The sequence below is a fragment of the Sinohyriopsis cumingii genome, chromosome 2, assembly GCF_028554795.1.
Source record: "Sinohyriopsis cumingii isolate HCF-2022 chromosome 2, ASM2855479v2, whole genome shotgun sequence".
NCBI classification, from domain to species: domain Eukaryota; kingdom Metazoa; phylum Mollusca; class Bivalvia; order Unionida; family Unionidae; genus Sinohyriopsis; species Sinohyriopsis cumingii.
In genome coordinates this window covers 45,474,078-45,494,262 of record NC_142962.1, presented here as the reverse complement: position 1 = coordinate 45,494,262, position 20,185 = coordinate 45,474,078, and the positions used below count along the sequence as shown (strand labels likewise).

General features: G+C 34.3%; 1 protein-coding gene across 1 annotated transcript in view; it reads left to right on the top strand.

The window, feature by feature from the left end:
* LOC149804757 (1-phosphatidylinositol 4,5-bisphosphate phosphodiesterase beta-4-like) overlaps nt 1-20,185 on the top strand; it is a 342,757-nt gene that overhangs the window by 114,841 nt on the left and 207,731 nt on the right. The gene's annotated exons all lie outside the window — the stretch shown is intronic.

The window sequence follows — 20,185 nt, the reverse complement described above, 5'->3', positions numbered from 1 at the left end:
GGACTGGTCAGCCTGGTGTCAGCATAATGTGACTTTGTGGGACATCATGCTACATGTCTGCTTCATGATGCCCAAGTGCTAGACATCACTATAAAATGCCACATTGCAGACATCGTTGCGATATGACTGAAAAATTGTTGAAGCTGCATTAAAAATCCAGATCACATCACATCACAACACAACACCACACAAAATGCTACCAGATGATTGCAATATGACCCTTACATTTTCTTAAGAACCTACTTTAGCTTGCACAAAATTTTACTTCCAAGTCCCTTCTTTAATTCACATGTGGGTGCTCTATAGCAATGACCCTTTTTGTGTGTTCATCTTCCTTTGAGTTAATCTTTTCTTATTTTAACTGTTGAAGACCAGCAACTCTTTCATTTAATGCCATAATGTTTTTAAAATAAATTTTAAGTCTCAGTTGTTGCAAAACCTTGTGATCAGTTTAGCATAGGAACATTTCAGTATTTGTGGGTACAATTTGGTGTGTACATTGTCTCGTAGATGTGGATGTTCTTTTTATTAGTTTCTTCTCGTCAGAGCTGTGAAGGTCATAACTGGAACTGGTCAAAAAACATTCAACAAATTTTGCTTGCAGTCAGCAAATATTCTACATATTGTGATTGAATTGATTAAGAACATTTCCTCCTAGATGTAGATATACCTTTTATTTTTTTGGTTCTTTTGTATGCCATTTTGGATAGAGTTATGGCCCTTGTGAATCATCTTAATATCTTTACATCAGATGTTGCTTGTAGTCAGAATAGCCAAAGAACATATTCTGATGCAATTTGATTTAAATGTTCCTTCACTGACAAAGATGTGTCTTTTATGGGTTTTGCCTCATCTGTTCCACATTGGACAGTTATTACCTCTATTAATTAACTTTATAATCTTTCCATGGCTATTGCATAATTATAGTTGATGCATTGGTAATTAGAATTGATAATAGTGTAATTATAGTTGATGATTATGTAATTGTAGTTGATGATTGTGTAATTATAGTTTGTGTAATTATAGTTGATAATTATGTAATCATAGATCTCTGCTGCTAGAGTAAGGTCAAATTTTAAAGCTTAAATTGCTATAAGGTCAGACTAGGCTAGAATATTTGTTGGTGATGCATGTCACACTCACTTTAAGTTCTTGGCCACAGGAATGCGATCAGGAGTGTAATAGGTAGCGATTGGAATGTATATTTTACCCCAGGAATGGGATCAGGAGTGTAATAGGTAGCGATTGGAATGTATATTTTACCCCAGGAATGGGATCAGGAGTGTAATAGATAGCGATTGGACTGTATATTTTACCCCAGGCTTCACCGGTATAAGCAGGGTGAGATATAGAGGTCACTTTTCAATCACCTACTGTATGAAAGTTTGGCATTAAAGTTTTTGAAAGTCATACATCTTGATGATTTGCTGCATTCAAGTGAAATTCTCATTCTATCACAATAGGTCTAATAAGGTTTATACTGTCATAAACTAATAGTTTGTGTCCTACATGACTGAGCATCATTGTGAATAATGTTTAAGTTTTTGTTATCATATTCCTTTTGCATCAGTGACTATTCAAATGAAGTTTTAAGATAATACTGTAATTTTTATAAAGATTCTGGCATGAATGGTTTTCAATTATATACTAATTTTATTATATATAACTGTCCAAAATGGCATACAAAAGCAGCCTTCAAATATGGTTCCTCTTACTACAAAAAGAAAAATATTTCTTCTAAAACCTCAAATCTGACACCAAATGTTCTACATTGATAACTGTTCAGATCTATACAAATGATGATCAAATATGACTGTCATTATTAAATGTAGAAGACCATTTACATATTAGTAGTAAACAAAATTGTGGAACATAATTTGACCAACTTTGACATTGGCATAGTCTTTAACTGCCATTGGACAAATGATGCTGATGTACTATAAAATGTGTGTGTGTGTGTGTGTGAGAGAGAGATTTGGATTTTTAACGTAGCTTTAACAATTTTTCAGTCATATCGCTACAATGTCTACAGTGTGGTAGTTTATAGTGATGTCTAGCACTTGGGCATCATGCCGCAGACATGTAGCATGATGTCCCACCCAGTCACATTATCCTGACACCAGGCTGACCATCCTAACACTAACCTCTTAATGCCAAGTGCCAAGCAAGGCAGCTGCTAATACCATTTTTAAAAGTCTTTAGTATAACTCTGCGGGGATTCGAACCTGCGACCTCCTGCATCCGAGGCAGATGCTCTAACCACTTAGGCTACCGGAACAGTCCCATAAAATATAGATGAAGACACAAAAACTAGAAAAACCTTGAAACAGTTGTTTTTATAATATATGCAGTAAATATTTGATAAGTTATTAATTATGGTGAAGTCACTAAGAGCTGGGAGAGATCCAGGGGACAAAGCTACCGTATATAGTTGCGTATAAGCTGATTAATTTAGAAGAAGAAAAAAAGGCCTGTAATGGGGGGGGGGGCAGCTTATTTGTGGGCCAATGTCCAAACTTGACAGTTTTTAGGTCTTTTTTGTTGACTATTGTAATGGCTGTAAATCTTGGGACACGAAACAATAATTTTTTCCGTGTCCTAAGACATAGGCTTGTAAAAAAGAGTAACTTCCGTTGAGGCGATAATTATTAAACTGTTATAAAGTACTATGACTGATTTTGTTATTATTTTGCATGTGCATAATTTCTGATTTCTCCAACATGAAGTTAAATAAAGGTAAATATAGTCTTCATAATTCGCAGGCCTTTAGAGTTTACCAGGGAGACCATGATGAACTATAATGTACAGTACTTACACAGTGCAAAGGGTTCATATCGTCACTTAAATCCTTACTCATTCCTAACCATATTAGATGCAGATTTTGCTTTACTCATTGTTTTGACCAAATTGCATTTTGCCAGATAACATTTCAGCTAGTCCTTAATAGCTGTTTCATTTGCGTTGAATCATGCACTCACAAGTTACTCATTTTCAGTGATATGAGCAATCCTACAAATTGAGTTAATATTTTTAAAAAGGTATGCACGTTTTATTGTACAAGGCACATAAGCATCATAATTTACATGTTCACAAAGAGTGGTAATAATAAAGGCTATAATTTTCATATAGTTCAACTAAGATCAACATCAATCAATTTTAGTTTTGTGTTTTAGCTGAACAAACATAACTTTCCACAGAATGGAAAGCTTGATGTTTTGGCGTCACCAATGTTGATAGTCGGCAAATTTCTTTCATTTTGAGACAGAAGTACATACAGGCCAGATAATCATTAAAACCCTGAAACTGGCTTGTGATAGGAGGGAATTTTGACAGGTAACTATACAAGTACTTTGTTGTGTAATTGCCTTTTATTCCTTAATATTAGAGCGATTACTGTAGTTCTTTAAAACAGGGTGCAAGGCATACCTATAAACTTTTCAAAAGCCAAGTAGGGAGACTGAATAAAAAAAAATAGAGATTGGGACCTAAAATCGGGAGGTTTTCTGCTGCATATTTAAAGCCTTGTTTTCCCTCAATATTGAACGATCTTCCTGGTCCAATATGTGTGAAATTTGCAAAAAGACTCGCCGTTTATCCCTGTGACGTGCCCTATTTTCATATTCTGGTCAGCTGTGGTCAAACTGCACAATAACTTAAGATTAGTCTTAAATAAGCAAGCAAGAAAGCCAGAGCAACGAATTAAAAGTTAATCCTTATCCATGGAACTATTTTGTGAAAATGATTGGCCCTCCTCCGTAATTCAAAGAAACCATGTTCTACACTATTGTGTGTTACGCAAGCACCAGCAGTTGATTGGCAAATAAAGGATTCTCTGTTTTGTTGAATAAAAGGTACCAAAATAGCCAGCCTCATGGTACCGTATATGTGACAACTGTTTTCCCCTCTTTTTATATTGGACCTTATTCCCTTGTTGTCAACTGGTAAAGCATTTAGTATTGTTTATTATAAAACATGTATTCTGAATTAGTTTTCTGAGGACACATTTGCTGCGTGGTATTTTCATTCCTTTTAATTTAACGATGGTATTTATTATTGGGAATGGCGCTATAGCAGATAGAGTTAAAGCATTTGTAGTGATCATTTTTGGAATTGAAATTAATTGTGGAAGATTTAATTGTTGTGGCTTACTTTTTTGTTCTGGTTTATTTTTTTTATTTTTTTTATTATTGTAGAGGTAAAAAAAAATCATTAATTTACGTGAATATTGTTTAAACTTAACATTCTGTTGAGTGAAGAATCAAATTCTTTATACTAAAGTAATTATTTTGTCACAGCAATAATTCACAGGTGTTACAACAGAACATGTTAGACTTTTCTTGTTTAGAAGAAATGAAAATTGAAGACATAATGTAATAATTGGGAGTTCTCTGCAAAAATCAGAAGAGATTATGAAATTGGGAGGTGGAGTTTTTTTTCCTCCTCCCAGCGTGAAAGTATACAGGTATGGTGTAAGGTTGCTTACATCAAAGCAAACTACAACTCAGCTTTTATAGTATTAGCATCGAACCGTATTGTTTGTTCATTGTGTTGTCATACTGGAACTACATTGTAATGAGTTAGGTATATTTACTATTTCAAAGGAAAGTAAAAACGTAATTACCGTGCACCGATTTAAAATGTTCAGTGCAATAATGCATAAACAAACAATAATCTAGTCAAAAGAGAGGGGTAGTGTTACAGCAACTCATGATTGCATAATTCTTGTCATCATTTGATCAAAATATACACAATCTAAATTAGGCAGAAACAATAACAAAACTGAAAATTAAATAAATTACTTTTCAAACAAGTTTATACCTTTTCTTTTTAACAATCATGCACGCCAACCTTGAGATAAGTATACAGGTAATTTTTTAAAATATAACTATGCCTAAATAATTGCATTTAGAACTTACCTTGTGCATCTTGAGATGCCTCAGAGCTGTAAGTCGGTTTACATGCGGGTCATGCACTTTTCAGTGTTTATACCTGCTCAGTTTTGGGGTCAGCTTTTACGTGAATGGGCTTATACGTGAGTATATACGGTACTTAAATAAATGTCTTATTCTTTTTGATGCCAAGGAATTGTGTGTGTGTGTGTGTGTGTGCACATGGTAAAAGAAAGAATGGAAATTTTTTAATAAGTATGTGCTCCAATCTTTTCTTTGTCCTCAACATTTTTCAGTGTGTGAATTTTCATTCACAAGCAGACATATCATCTACATGCATGTGGGTGAGAAATATCAGGCCCTCTTGAGCCTTTTATTAATCATTTTTTTATTCTTCTCATAAGGATCCACAATATTTTATGGGAGTTATCTGATTGAATTTTTTAGGTTAGAAATAACTTATAAACTTATTTTTGTTTTTATTTGCATTTTCATGCTCACAGCTTAACATGGTTGTATGTATGATTGGTTACCATGTAAAATGTTAAGAAACTCCAAAATCACTCTGATTGGAAAATAAAAAATACATAATAAATTAAATGGTTTATTTCAAGTCCATATATTTACATCATTTTAGATTTCGAGATGTGGAAGCTACAAATATAACATATTTCATGTATAGTTTCTGAATATGATATTAATCAGGTATGTTGAGGATGCACTGTTTTCATCATTAGCAGAAAACATCACCAAAATTTCATGTTTCGGATTAATCACGTAGACTAAAACATGTATTGGTCATTTCCTTGAAGATTAAAAAGATTTTTCACCTGAATAATCATCCTATGTTCCATAAATATAATACTGTAACAACAATTCACTATTTGCCTTTCTCACCAATGCCATGTTCTTGTTACTGATGGGTTTGCCAAAATAAGAGTGTCCTTTGCTAATTTCACCAACACCTTATGCAGAGAAAAGCTGAATAGTAAAATACTGTACTTTACAGCATCTGTAACTTGTATGTTTTAAATAAATTTTTAATATAATTTAGTAATAAGGCATGTAAATGTTTTTTAGTTTTTTTTAATTGGAAGTAATTGTTACATGAAATTAAATAAAATGTAGCTGCCCAGAAGATATACATTGTAATGCAAAACTTGCCACCTTGAATTTTGCATCTGTTGCCATTGCAACTGGGAAAGTGGTAATAACACCTCACCATCAGCTGATATGGGCAAGATGATAACATAATCCACACAGAAACAGGTGAACATTTCAAATTAGAGATCAAAATGTAAAAATATCCTTATCAGAAGCAGGAAATAGAGTAAGAAAGCAAATTTGCATTGTCTTTGGTGCAACATCTTTTGATTACTGAAAATCACCTGCCTTAGAGTATGCCATTGAATGATAAATTCAGGTCTCCTGTTTGCACTGTATAAATCCTATAATATGTTGACCATTGAAATATTTGTTGAATGTCAACCAGTCTGTCAGGATGATATCTCTTGTGATTTCTGAGTTGTTCAATGAAGATGTTTCTCGATTTAGTACCTTGTTTCCATTGATGTTTATCAGATATTTAGCTGCAAGGTGTTATATATAGTGCAACAGTCTGATAATACTGAAATTCAATTTTTGCTAAAATTAGACTTGATATTATAAAGGAATTCAATTTTAATTTTGCCCACGCTAATGACCAAGAAAGATGTATTCTTGAGCTAAATCTCTTTGTAGAAAACTAAATGCTGTATGACATGCATATTCATCGACATTTGTATAACATGCAACTTTCTCGTTTGTCATTATTAACGACAGAAATAAATTCTATGAATGTCCATTTGCAGATGATGATAATAACAGCTGCTGCCTGAGTAATATTGAAATGGTAACTTGAATTAAGGAATTTTCTAGTCCTCAGATTCTATCTATACAGAGAATTTGCAGATGTAAGTAGAGAAATTGCAATAACAACTTGTGCCCTCATACATATTGTTTACAGAGGCAGACTACTGTTGATCACAACCCCTAAGCAAGAGATGAGATTATACAATGTTGAGATTATGTAATGTCATAATGGAGAAAATATAAAATAGGATGTTAGGCTAAGATATAACTCAGTTGATCTTGCAACTTTGTCTGTGACTTATAATTTTATTTCTGTTTATCTTGAAGGTGTGAATGTGCATGGTTTGCTTTCATTGTTGAATGAAATTTACCTCTTTCAGCACTGCCTTGTGCACCATAGTTTAGGGCACCATGTTTCCATTTCACTTAGTTTTTTTTCCAGGTCCTCGTTTGGATTGCCATTGCATAGCGATGAAAGCTGAAGTGGACTGGTTGACCAGGCTAATCGTTTTCATCATATTTCCCGGTGTATATAGTGAAACCATCTATTCACATCATAGACTCAGATTTACTAGTGCATTATGCAGTGGCAGTTCAGGATCTAGGCTCTTCATTTACTTATATTTTCATTATGCAACAGCGGATCTGGGTCTTGATATAATGAAACTTTCAGCAGTTGGAGGTTAAGTTTCAACAATCAGCCAGCGAGAAACATGTTCTCAAAAGGAAATCTCATGCTTAAAAGCAAGATCAAGGTTACACATGTTTATGGTTCTGACAGAATTAATTTTGGTTTTTAAAATATCATCTAAGTTTGATTTTGGTTTTAGAGATATAATTTGTTATAAAATCAGGACAAATTTTGTTTTTGTTGAGTTTGGACCAGCAACACATTCCATTTTGCTTTACTAATTGATACCAGCATCAGATGATAACTGTAGAATATCTCAGCGGAAAACAAATACTTTGAATTGACTACATTGGTTCTACACTTTGGAAAGAGGTAACTTTGAATGGTAGATCTGAGACCATTATACTTATTTTTAAAGCCAATTCATTTGAACATTATCTGCAAAAGCAATATTATAGTTTTGCACAAAACTCATCCTCTTTATTTTTAGGAATATTGTTTTGTTTTCTTTGTTGTTTTCTTTTTTTGGGGTTTGACGCCATTTTTCAGCACACGATAGGCTATACATGGCAGCCAGTATTAATTTCATTTTGTTTTAAAAATTTATTGCATACATTTAAAAACAAATGAATGTTTAGGTGCAGGTTTAACCAACTTTGATTAGCCTTTCATGTAACAGCTATAAAACATATTTCGTTACTGATGGTTACAGAGAAAATTGAAATGATATTTAAATGGGTGTAAGAGGTATAATGACCTAAAGCATTCATTGAGGTGACAGAGTATAAAGGTATAAATAAATGTGAGGTACCATGGGTGAATGGGATACACACAGTCATAAATACAAACATATAAACAGTTCTTACATTGTTGAACTTTTCACTGGTATTCCTGGACGAATAATTTTAATCATATTTGAAGAAAGCAGATTTGCTCTTTATTTTAATGGCAGCAATAACTTACTCATTGATATTGTGCGGCTTTACTTTTTGTTTAAATCTTGTTCATTCTGTGTCAGTTCATCCGCCTACAGAGTGCAGAATTGTCAACAAGACAAGGTCCATTTATGTATAGAAAATTAAACTTTATCAATGATGCCATGTTGATGGTTGTATTGTTCTTTACATGACCAGAGAAAAATTGCTTTTTCTGAGTTAAAACCACAATCAGTTCTCCCTTCAAAAATATTTTATCTAGTGTTACATTCATCTTTCATCTCTTCTGTTTTTATGTTGGTAAGCCCTGTTTTTTTTTCCAGTGCATTGTAGTTCTCTGATGGGTTACCACATGGGTTATCCCCCCTTTAGGCATTATTATACACATCTCTTCTTTTCAAAATACAATTAGTTCCTGGGTTGTCTTGTGTGTTAAGCTATAATGCAACATAGATTCTACTGCAGTTAATAGGAATTCATAATGTCCTTAACAAAAATAATAGATTAAGCATCAAATCAGTGTTGTTTTTTCTGTTTCACCATTGTATTTTAATATGGCCTGTGACACATCACATTGTTATTGGATGTGATCTGCTCCAACAGAACAATAAAGGTTGACAACTGAACAGCTTCCTTTTTAAAAACTGATATGAGAGTGAGAAGACAGGAAATTCCTCACATAGTGTTGCGACTCTATGGCCATAAACTAAGGAACAGAAGAAAGCAAACTGAACATGTTTTGCTAAACTTAACAAAGAATTTAATTATCTAAGTCATAAATGGAAATCTGAGAGGAACTCATGATGCAAATCCTGAATAATCCTGACAAAATTCTATGAAAGTCTTAAATGAATAAAAAGTTCTGTATGAATTTTAAAACTGAAAATGTACTGGTCCTCCAAGAACTGATTTTGTCAAGATGGTGTTGTCCTGAATTCCTTCAAATAAGTTATAACAGTTCCAGAATAATATTATAGTCCAAGTAATGAGCACTTTCTATTTCCACTGGACAGTCCAAACAAATGTTTCTCCTCTCGAATAATATCTAAGTACAACATAAAACATGTCTGCAGACTTTCAACAGGAACACAAGAAATGTGAATGACTCCAAAATCGAAATGAAACTGATGACTCAGTTCTTTATATATACTATCTATTGTGACTATATTTTGCAACAAACTCTGTGTCAGATCACACTACTCATTTTGCATCAAATTTTCCTACAGCATTCACAGTGATCATTCTTGGGATTGAAACAAATTGCTGAAAATTTTATTGTTGTGGTTTATTTCCTGATTTTAGTACTATTGTTGGGTTAAAGAAAATAATAAATTGACATGAATAATGCTTAAACATTCTATTTACTGAAGACACATTCTTTGTAATGTGATAATTATTTCATTACAACAATATTCATGGGTGTTAAATAGAACATGGATTCTTTGAATTGAATAAAATATATTTATGTAGGACTTTTTATGGAGAAATGAAAAACGATAGACATAATGTAATAATCAGGAATTCTCTGCAAATATCGGGAGATATAATGAAACAGGAATTAGGCATGGAACGACCCCAAAAATCGGGGAGTTTTTTTTCTCCAGGCGTGATAGTTGATGTGTATGCACACCTTCTGCAGTATTTATATTACTGTAGCAAGTTGTGACATAGTTTTTTTATTTTGATTGAGTTTACATGTAATCATCATAAATGCAATATGCCCTCTTGTATTGAAATGTTAAAAATGTAAGAAAATAATTTATTTCCTGTTCCAGAACTTAGGGTAACAAATGTCTCTTCAGCTAGGTCATGTATCCCAAGACTTAAGAAATGAAATAAATTTTTATTGAATTGTTTATGATAGACCTGAGTATCACATGGAACATGCATAGTCAGTATGACACCGAATAAACACATTTGCCAGTTTCTTTTTGTATTCATAATTAAATATTTATGTTTTCTGAAAAGACACTCTTGCCTTGCATTGGACTTTTTTTTCAGTAGGCATTCCCACCAGTTACCCAGTTAAAAGTTGGATTTTGTACCAAGGTGTTGAATGGAGATTTTGTTTTAACAGATATCTGAACCATCAGATGCAGTATTTCATCTCTTTCGCTTTTTAGTTCCAGTGAGAGCTTAAGGGATGATCTGTTATCTCTTGTCCATCACTCATCCATTGTCTAACATCCATTGTTCGTCAGGCCGTTTGCACAAGTTTGTTATTACTTCTACTTCTAAACTGACATAAAACTTTACACATACATTCATCCCATGGACTAGTTGGTCCTGTATACATATGGTGGACATCCAATATGGCCATCATCTTGACGATTGTGAAAATCTTATTATTGCTATTCTTTCTTTATGGATGGTCATATAAACATAGGATTTTCACTGAAAGCCCTCCAATGATGTCAAGTTCGTCCTAAATAAAAATCATATTTATCTGGCATCCAATATGACCACCATAGAAGCAATCTTGAAAATCTGGTTGTTGTTACACCCCCTGAATGGAAAGTCATATTGACGTGGGTTTCACCAGAAGACTTCTTTGGATGTCTAGTTGTCCTGAAAGGTAAAATGTTCCACACAGACATCCATTATGGCCACCATAGTATCCATCTTGAAAATCTTGTTATTGCAAATCTTTCTAAATGGATTGTTATATCACAATGTTGGTTTCCCTAAAAGACCTCTTTTGATGTCTTGAATCCCATGAAATTCTTTGGGGATAGTAGAGCCTTAGTCCCTTCAAGGGACTCTTGGTCTTATCTTGAATCCCAGGAAATTTTTGGGGACAGTAAAGCCTTAGTCCCTTTAAGGGACTCTTGGTCTTATCTTGAATCCCAGGGAATTTTTTGGGGATAGTAGAGCCTTAGTTCCTTCAAGGGACTCTTGGTCTTATCTTGAATCCCAGGGAATTTTTTAGTGATAGTAAAACCTTAGTCCCTTCAATGGACTCTTGGTTTTATCTTGAATCCCAGGGAATTTTTGGGGGATAGCAAAGCTTTAGTCCTTTCAAGGGAATCTTATTTCTGGTTCAAAACAGGATAGATTCAGCTTTGCCTAAATGGAAGAATAATTTGTCATCAATGAGCCACCGTCTCACCAACCACATTTCCTTACTTAGATGGCTATTAGCTAGATCAGTATCTCTGTGGAGAAATAGATCCATATATAAAAAGGAACAAAGGACCAAGTATTGATCCCTAGGGAACCACACATCAGCTCTGGAAGAAAAAATGCCATGAACATCCATTAGCTGCTGTGACAGGTCAAATATTTAAATCATTCGATTGATAAAGAATTGAGACCATGTAGCTGTTAGCTTCTGCAGAAGTATAAAATGATTGATGGTATCAAAAGCTGTCTTAGTCAAGTAAAGTCATACATAGCAGTAGATTACAGATCTAATATGAGCTGTTAATGAATTAACACATTAACCCCTGGCGACGAGTTAACATGGCAGGAGGTAGTAGCCTCATGGTCATGCCTGATACACTAAAGTGTGTGGTATTATGGAAAGGTAGACAGATGTAGCTCTACAATGATACCAAATAATCTGGAATATCTAGTTACACTACAAAATACAGGGGAAAAAAACTCATTTTTTGGACCCCAACTTTTTCTACCCAAAATTCGCCCATGGTCGGAATGCGATTTTGTGTTCGGATTTTAGACTTTTTGGTCTCAGATCTAAGGAAAACCAGTATGAACTGCAAACAGATAGATGAGCCTTTGCAAAAAGTAGGTTAAGATGGGCATTTGGAATACAGAGTGGTCTCAATACAAAAATAATGGTTCCGTTTAACAACAAAAAAAAATAATTAAAAAAATACAACTTTTACCCTTCTGCTCATGTGCGAGCCAAATAGCCAATGCAAAATGATTTTTCTAACACATCTAAGCAGTATGTTATTGAAAGATCACCTGGCATTTGGTATTTTCGAATCTGTTCAGAAACAGCATTCAAAATGTGTTTCCTACTCAATTTTCAGGCAAAAATGACAAAAACCTTTAGGGGTTAATGTGTTAAAGAAGTACTTGTTGACACAGTTTGCCAAAATCTGGAATATTACTTGAGTAAATGTTTGGTTTTTGATAAGATAAGACTCTAACTGGTCATATATTATCATTTCTAGTACTTCTGACATTAAAGGCATTGCTCTCTTAGCATAAAAGCACCACTCTGGCAGATTTGAGATCATATGAGATCTGACCAGTAATAATAGAAAGTGAAATATATGTGGTGTAATTATTTCTACTCTATCCTGTATGAACAGAGTTTTGATATATAATCTAATCCAGTTGCCTTACTGGCATTGTTTTGCAATATTTTATTGCCTTGGATTCAAAGTGCAAAAAGAGGAACTGTCTTGTGAAACTTAATACTTGTCTCATATTTGTTGATGAATACTGCATCCTTTCATGTTTACTAAATAATCTTGATAAGAAAGCACAGAATATTTGTCTGCCACTATAATATGATCAAAGGCCATTGGTTCTCGAAGCATTGTCATTCATTTTAATATCATGCATAATTCTTTTAAATGAACTTTCCATAAACTTTGGGAGTCTGTACAATTTTCATTTTGTTTAATTTTGAAGTAGCTTAGCTCTGGTAATTAGATTTTGAATTTCTTAATTTAATAAAATCAAGATAGTTGTACGAATTTCCTGTTTCCTGATTTCTTCCAGCTATATCAAGCTTTGTTTCTCATACTAATATATTTCATAGTCGTTTCTAAATCCAAGGCTCTGTCCATTTATTTATTCTGTCTCCTCTACTTTTGACAGTAACAGGGTCTTGAACTGGTACCAGTCCCAGTTTAACATTATCACAAATAGAATAAATTCCACTTTACCCAAGTAATTTCTCCTGAAAAATTGCAGCATTAACTGTTGAGAGAAAAGATTTTTCACCTAAGTGTTTTTAGCCTGATGAATTACACCCTTGATGACATATGGCCACTTATATCAGCATTAATAACACTAATTTTGTGATTATCATAAACCAAAACTGGATCCAAATGACAGTGATTGAAATTCTTGTCAGATCAGCTGTTTACAGTAAAAGAATTATATAAAATTCTTTAATGCACTAACTAAAGCATTATGTTTCTTTTTTAAAGTCAAGTTCTCATACACCAGAAGAGCCTATAGGATGGACTGTTGTCAATTGTTCATCATCTGACATCTGTCTGTCTGTGTCTCTGTTAGCACAAATTTGTTATTGCTATTCCTAGACTATCTGAAGAATTCTGTGAAACTTTATACACACATTTATCTTGAGGAATAGTTGATCGTAAGTAAAAATGGTTATCCAGAAATCTTGCTCATACTATTCGTGCTAAATGGTTGGACACATCAACATAGGGTTTTCACTATAGGTTTGTGCTGTCTAGTGTGTCCTCTATGAAAAAAGTGCTAACCCAATATCTAAGTATGGCAAACATGGCTTCTCTTCATGAATGGACAGTCATATCAACATAGGGTTTTCGTTAGAAGATTTCTTTTAATGTCTAGTTGATCCTAAATGAAAATGATTTCAATATGACCTCCAATACAGCTACCATAATTGCCATCTTGAAAATCCTGTCACTACACCACCTAGATGAAAGTCATATTGGTATGGGGTTTATACCAAAAGGCTTTGTATGATATCTGGTTTTTCTTGAATGACAGTGGTGCTGATCTTCCATCTAATATGGCTACTATGGCAGCCATATTGAAAAATCTTGTTATGGCTTCTCCACATAAAGGGAAGTCATATTGACTGAGGTTGGAATTTATGTAACAATGCTCTGTAAGAAATGCCTCCATTGTATGTAAGACATCTTGAAATGGAACCAAACCTGACTTAATTGAACATAATGATGCCATTAAAGAATTCCATGGCCTTAATCACTCATCTGGCCATAAGACCAAGTGAGTTTATTTTATAGCCCTGCATCTGTTGCTAGAAGACTAATTACAATATCCAGTTAAAAATGAAAATGTAACTTGATATACAGTATGACTACTAGAGTGGTTATCTTTTAATTTTGTTATTGCAGCTCCTCCTCGATGGAAAGTTGTATGAACATGAGGGTTCCACTTAAAGATTTCTTGTGATGCCTACTTGGTACTAAATGAAAACTTTTCCAATCTTACATCCAGTATAACTACTATGGCAGCCATTTTGACAAAAGGTTATATCAAGATGGGGTTTTCCTTGAAAGATTTCTGAGGTTGTCTACTTGGTCATAAATGAAAATGGTGCTGATCTGACATCCAGTACGACCATTACAGTGGCCATCATGAAAATATTGTTATTGCTATTCCTTTGAGATGGATGGTCATGTTGACATTGAGTTTTCATGAAAAGATTTAATTCTGATGCGCAGTTTGACTTAAATAAAAACTGTGCAGATCTGCCATGGCTATCTTGAAAAACACCATTCCTCCCAAGTGGAAAGACTTATTTCACATATGATCTTCATGAGAAGACTTCTTGTGATGCCTGCTTGGCCCTAGTTGAAAATGGTACCAATCTGACATCCAGTATGGACACCATAGCAGCTGTTTTGAAAATCGTGCTGTTACTATTCATTCTGAATTGAAAGTCTTATGACATTTTCTTTTGAAGACTTATTATGGTGTCTGATTGGGCCCAAAATGAAAATGATGATGATCTGACACCACATATAGCCACCATGGTGGCTATCTTGAAAATTTAGTTATTGCTGCTCCTCCTGATTGGATGGTCATGTTGGCATAGGGTTTCACCAGAAGACTTTTAATGAGATCTAGTTAGTCCTATATCATAACGTTGAAGATTTTACATTCAGTATGTCCACTGCAGCAATTTATTTGAAGATCTTGTTATTGCTCATAATTATCAGAGACGGTTTCAACACTGAACAGTTGAAAAGGGCCCCAGGTGGCTGAGTGGTCTAAGATGCTTGCCTTTACTGAACACTGCCATCTCACCTCATTCCTTGTGGGTTCTGGTGTCAGTCATGGCCATTGTGGTTATGTGAGAAAGATTGCCAGTAGCTTCCCATGGGTCAGTGGTTCTTCCTTCACCAGGTAAGCTGGCCAATATATATAAATTGTGTGCTGAAAAAAATTGTGTTAAACCCAGAACAACAACAGCAGTTAGAAAGAAGAAATGGTCTTATCTTGAATTCTTGAAAATTCTTTAGGGTTAGCAAATCTCAGTCACTTGAAAGAAGTCACATTTTCAGTGCGACCTATGCATGTTTATGAGATTATTTTGCATCTAATTGGCCAAGATATGTTTCCACTCTAGAGACTGTATTTTTGGTATGGTTTTTGATCAAGCTTGGTAAATAGTTCTTTACCATCAGTACAAGTGAAACTGATGCATATTCGTAATGTGACATTGCCTCTGATTGTCCTAGCTTGTCTAAAACTACATATCTGAAGAGATTTTGATCAGATTTATTGAATAGGGTTATATTATCAAGATGTGGATGAGTTTGATTACGAGCAAGATCTACACATTTTAATGAGGTTGTCTTGTCTCTGATTGGTGAAGTTTGTTACCCCTCTGAGACATCTTGGTAAATAAACCTTATTTGTTTAATAATAAGTGACTTACAAACATGCTAAAGAGATACTGTGCATCTGATTGGCTTGTTACCTCTGGAGACTATACTGATCTAATTTCAAGAACATTTGGTAAATGGGTTTATATTGTCACAAGGGTGCAGAAATTTTGCCAAACTCAAGTTTTCCACGGACAAGTAAATTAAAAATGTACTTGTCTGCATAAAGACTCACTTGTCCTTATTTTCATAGTCAAAAGGAATAGTGGATGATGGAAGTCTTAAAATGTTTACTTCTATTAAGCTGCACTAGGGCATCATGCCGCAGACATGTAGCATGATGTTCCACCTAGTCACATTATCCTGACACCAAGTCAACCAGTCCTAACGCTAACCTCTTAATGCTGAGCATGAGGCAGCAGTTAGTACCATATTATAGGTCATTGGTATGACTCTGCCGGGGTTTGAACCCACAACCTCCCATATTCGAGATGAATGCTTCAGCTACTTAGGCAACCAGAGTGCTCAACCAGTACTTGATGTTAAGGATTGTCTTGGTCCAGAATGCCTCACACCTACCACCATGACACCTATTTCTCTCTGGAAAATATTGCCAAGAAAATATCCATCTATTGAGAATAAATATATAAATTTGCGTGATAAATATTGACACATGACAGGTATATTTTTATTGAACAAGAATGGATATGTTGTTGAAAAAATAATGTACCTCCATTCACCACCATGCCAATGCTTGGTGTTAAGTGAAGCGTTCTTCATACTTGCACCCATTGGTCTATAAATCTCTAATTATGTCATCTTTAATGGAAGAGTTATTTCTGCATGGTTCAATATATTTTATGCATTGTGCTAATTAGTGAAGAGTTTGCTTCTGCAAAATAGAGAGCACACTAATTGAAGAAAGACCCTTGGCATTTATATCTTTTTCAGTTTTATTGTTCCTCTAATTGAACGACCAAGACCTTGGGTTCCAATTAAGGCTCAGCACAAAACCTATATTAATAACTGATATCCCAGACACATCTTGATTGATTAAACAAAATGATGAATCATTCTGCTGATAAGTTGATTTTGTGAGGGAGAGGAAGAACTTGTCATATAGAAGAGTGGACTGGTAGACTGGTTATTAAACATTTTTTGAACCAACCATGTAATTTTCAGGAGGGGTCTGTGATTGTTTTAGAACAAAAATTCCAATCCACAAACAGCTTTAAGAGATACTCTTGCTCTCATTTGTGGGTGGGACATGATACCACATGTCAGCAGCATGATGCCTCAGTGCTAGATATCACTATAAGCTGCCACACTGCAGACATAGCAATATGACTAACATTGTTAAAGCCATGTTAAAAATCTAAATCACACACAAATACACTCAAGCAATTTCACTCGTGATTTCTAAATTTGCACTGGTAGATTCAAGGTTATCATTTATTTAATGAAGAAAAAGAAAATGGTGGAGTAAACCTCCTAGCTGATATGTTTGAAAATTTGGCTGAAAATATGATTTGTAAGCTTTAATGATCAGAGATCAGAAGAGCTTTTACTATGGCCTATTGTCCATCTTCTTTTGGTTAGCACAAGGTTGTTATTGCTATACACCCTAAACCACTTGGAGGATTGCCATGCAACTTTAGACACATTTTCATCCCAAGGTCTGGATGATCTTAAGTGAAAATGGTGTTGCTCAGACATCCAATATAGCCACCAAGTTGGCCATCTTGAAAATCTTGTTGCATACTGTTTTTCCTGAACAGATAGTCATATCAACATACAATTTTTGCAGTAAGACTTCTTATGTCTTGTTGGTCCAGAATGGAAATGGTGCTGATTTGACATCCATTATGGCTGTCAGAGTAGCCATTTTGAACATCTTGTTATTGTTACTCATCCTGAATGGATAAGTCATATCCACAAGGGGTTTTCACCAAAAAACTTCCTATGATGTCTAATTGGTGCTTAATTAAAGAAGCTGGTTTTAATCAGACATTTTGATTGGAAAGTCATACTGGCATGGGGCTTTTACTTACAGATAACTTATGAAGTTTAGATGGTCCGAAATGAAAAAGTGATGCCAATCTTACATTAAATATGGCTGCCACAATAGACATCTTGATTTCTTTAATTGCCACTCAGAATGGATGGTCAAATTATCATGGCTTTTTACCAAAATGATTCATTTTTGATGAAAATGGTGCCTGTCTGACAAGCAGTATAGCTGTCATGTTGGCCATCTTGAAAATCTTCTTATTACTTTTCCTTCTGACTGGATGTCATATCGACATGTAGTTTTGATCAAAAGAATTATTATGATGTGTAGTTGGATCTGAATGTAAATAGTAAACCTTTGACTCCCAATACTTCCTTCTTGAAAATCTTGTTATCATTAATCCTCCTTAATGAATCGTCTTATTTACATGGGGTTTTCACTTAATACGTTTAGTTGGTCGAAGATGTTGAAGGTGCCCCTCGGCCATCCAATGTGGCCATCTTGAAAATCTAGTTGTTGCTGCTTCTGATTGGATGATCATATTGACATGAGGTTTTCACTAAAAGACTTCTTGTGATGTCTTGTTGGTCCTAAATGAAAATGGTGACCTTCTAACATTCAGTATGGTTATCATGGTGGCCATTTTGAAAATCTTGTTATTGCTGCTTCTGACTGGATGATCATATTGACATGAGGTTTTCGCTTAAAGACTTCTTATAATGTCTTGTTGGTCCTAAATGAAAATGGTGACCATCTAACATTCAGTATGGTTATCGTGGTGGCCATTTTGAAAATCTTGTTATCTCCACACATCATGGACAGTGTAACAACACAAGTTTTTCATTCCAAGACTCCTTTTAAAGTCTTCATGCATGGTTGGTCCTAAATGAAAGTGGTGTCTTTCAGACATTAAGACTTTTTATAGTTGGCCCTAAAAATGGTGTTGAACAGACCTAAGACTGCAATGTTTACATGTGTAGATGCTTTAATTTAGTTTCCTGCCTGTAAATATTTACAAAATTTGTAAATGAACATGTATGTGTCTGCCAGTGATGCATAAATTACCCTTTCCGATTGAATTAAATATTTCCATGTCTCTGCTTCAGAGAACTGTTTTACAGGGTTTTCCTTTTAATTTCTTTTCTAAATTCTGCATTATTTTCATATTTTCTCACTGAGCATGATATCACTGATAAAAGTTAGAAGTTGAAAAGAAGCACTTGCAGTGCACATAAATAACATCGGGTTGATTTAATACTGATGAAAGTTTTCTTTAAACTTCAGTATTTACCTATGAGAAACATGTTTATTAATCAGACCTTTCTTTTGTTAAATCTTAATTTTAAGATACGCCATCTGTAAGCCACTGCATTGTTTTTTATTCATTCCTACAAAAACAGCCTATGTGCATGTCCAGGTGGTACTCCCAGTTGCATTGTCAATTGTTTTCACCATATACATACATACGTAGCTGCAAACAATATCATGGTGATTCAGGGATGTTTACTGAAATTGTCTGATATATTAAAATAAACCTGTCTTGCAAACCGAATCCTGTCTTAGCGGGTAAAAGATGTACAGCAACTGGAACAATCACACGTTCAGAGAGGTACTGCATGTACATAAAAATAGGTGTCTGCTGTTTAGTAAGCCTAATGGGTGGATACAAGGAAAGGTTGCATTTCCAGTTGTTTTGATTAAACAGCTTCTTGTAAACCATGTCCATGTTTAGAAAGTTCAGTAAACTTTGCAGCCTTAAACAGACCTCCAAATTAAGGGCCATATTAGGCATCTTTTAATATTGTTATAGCTACTTTTCCATAATTGTTGTAGCAACATCTTGTTATATGTAGTTTGTTCTAAATATAAATGTTGTTGATCAGATCTTCATTATGGTTGCTATGGTAGTCATGTAGAAAGTCTTGTTGTAGCTGCTACTTCTAAAAGATGGTCTTTGTAATAATGGGGTCTTCATTGAAAAACTTCTTATGATACCTAGTTAGGCCTAAATAACATGGTGCTGATCAAATGTGGCAAGTTTGAAATCTTGTTGTTACTATTCTGCCTTAAGTAATGGTCATATCATCATAGAGTTTTCACTGAAGCACTTATTATATGTAGTTGGTCACAAAAATGAAAATGATGCCAATAGGACATCCCAAAGTGTGAAATATACTGTGACAACTTTTTTCTTTCTTTAATGAATGGACATACCAACATGTAACAAAAGAAGAAAAAAAGAATCCACTTAATTTTTGCAATATATAGTGAAAATGATGCTGACCACTCATCCCCTCAAAAACGACGGCTTTGAT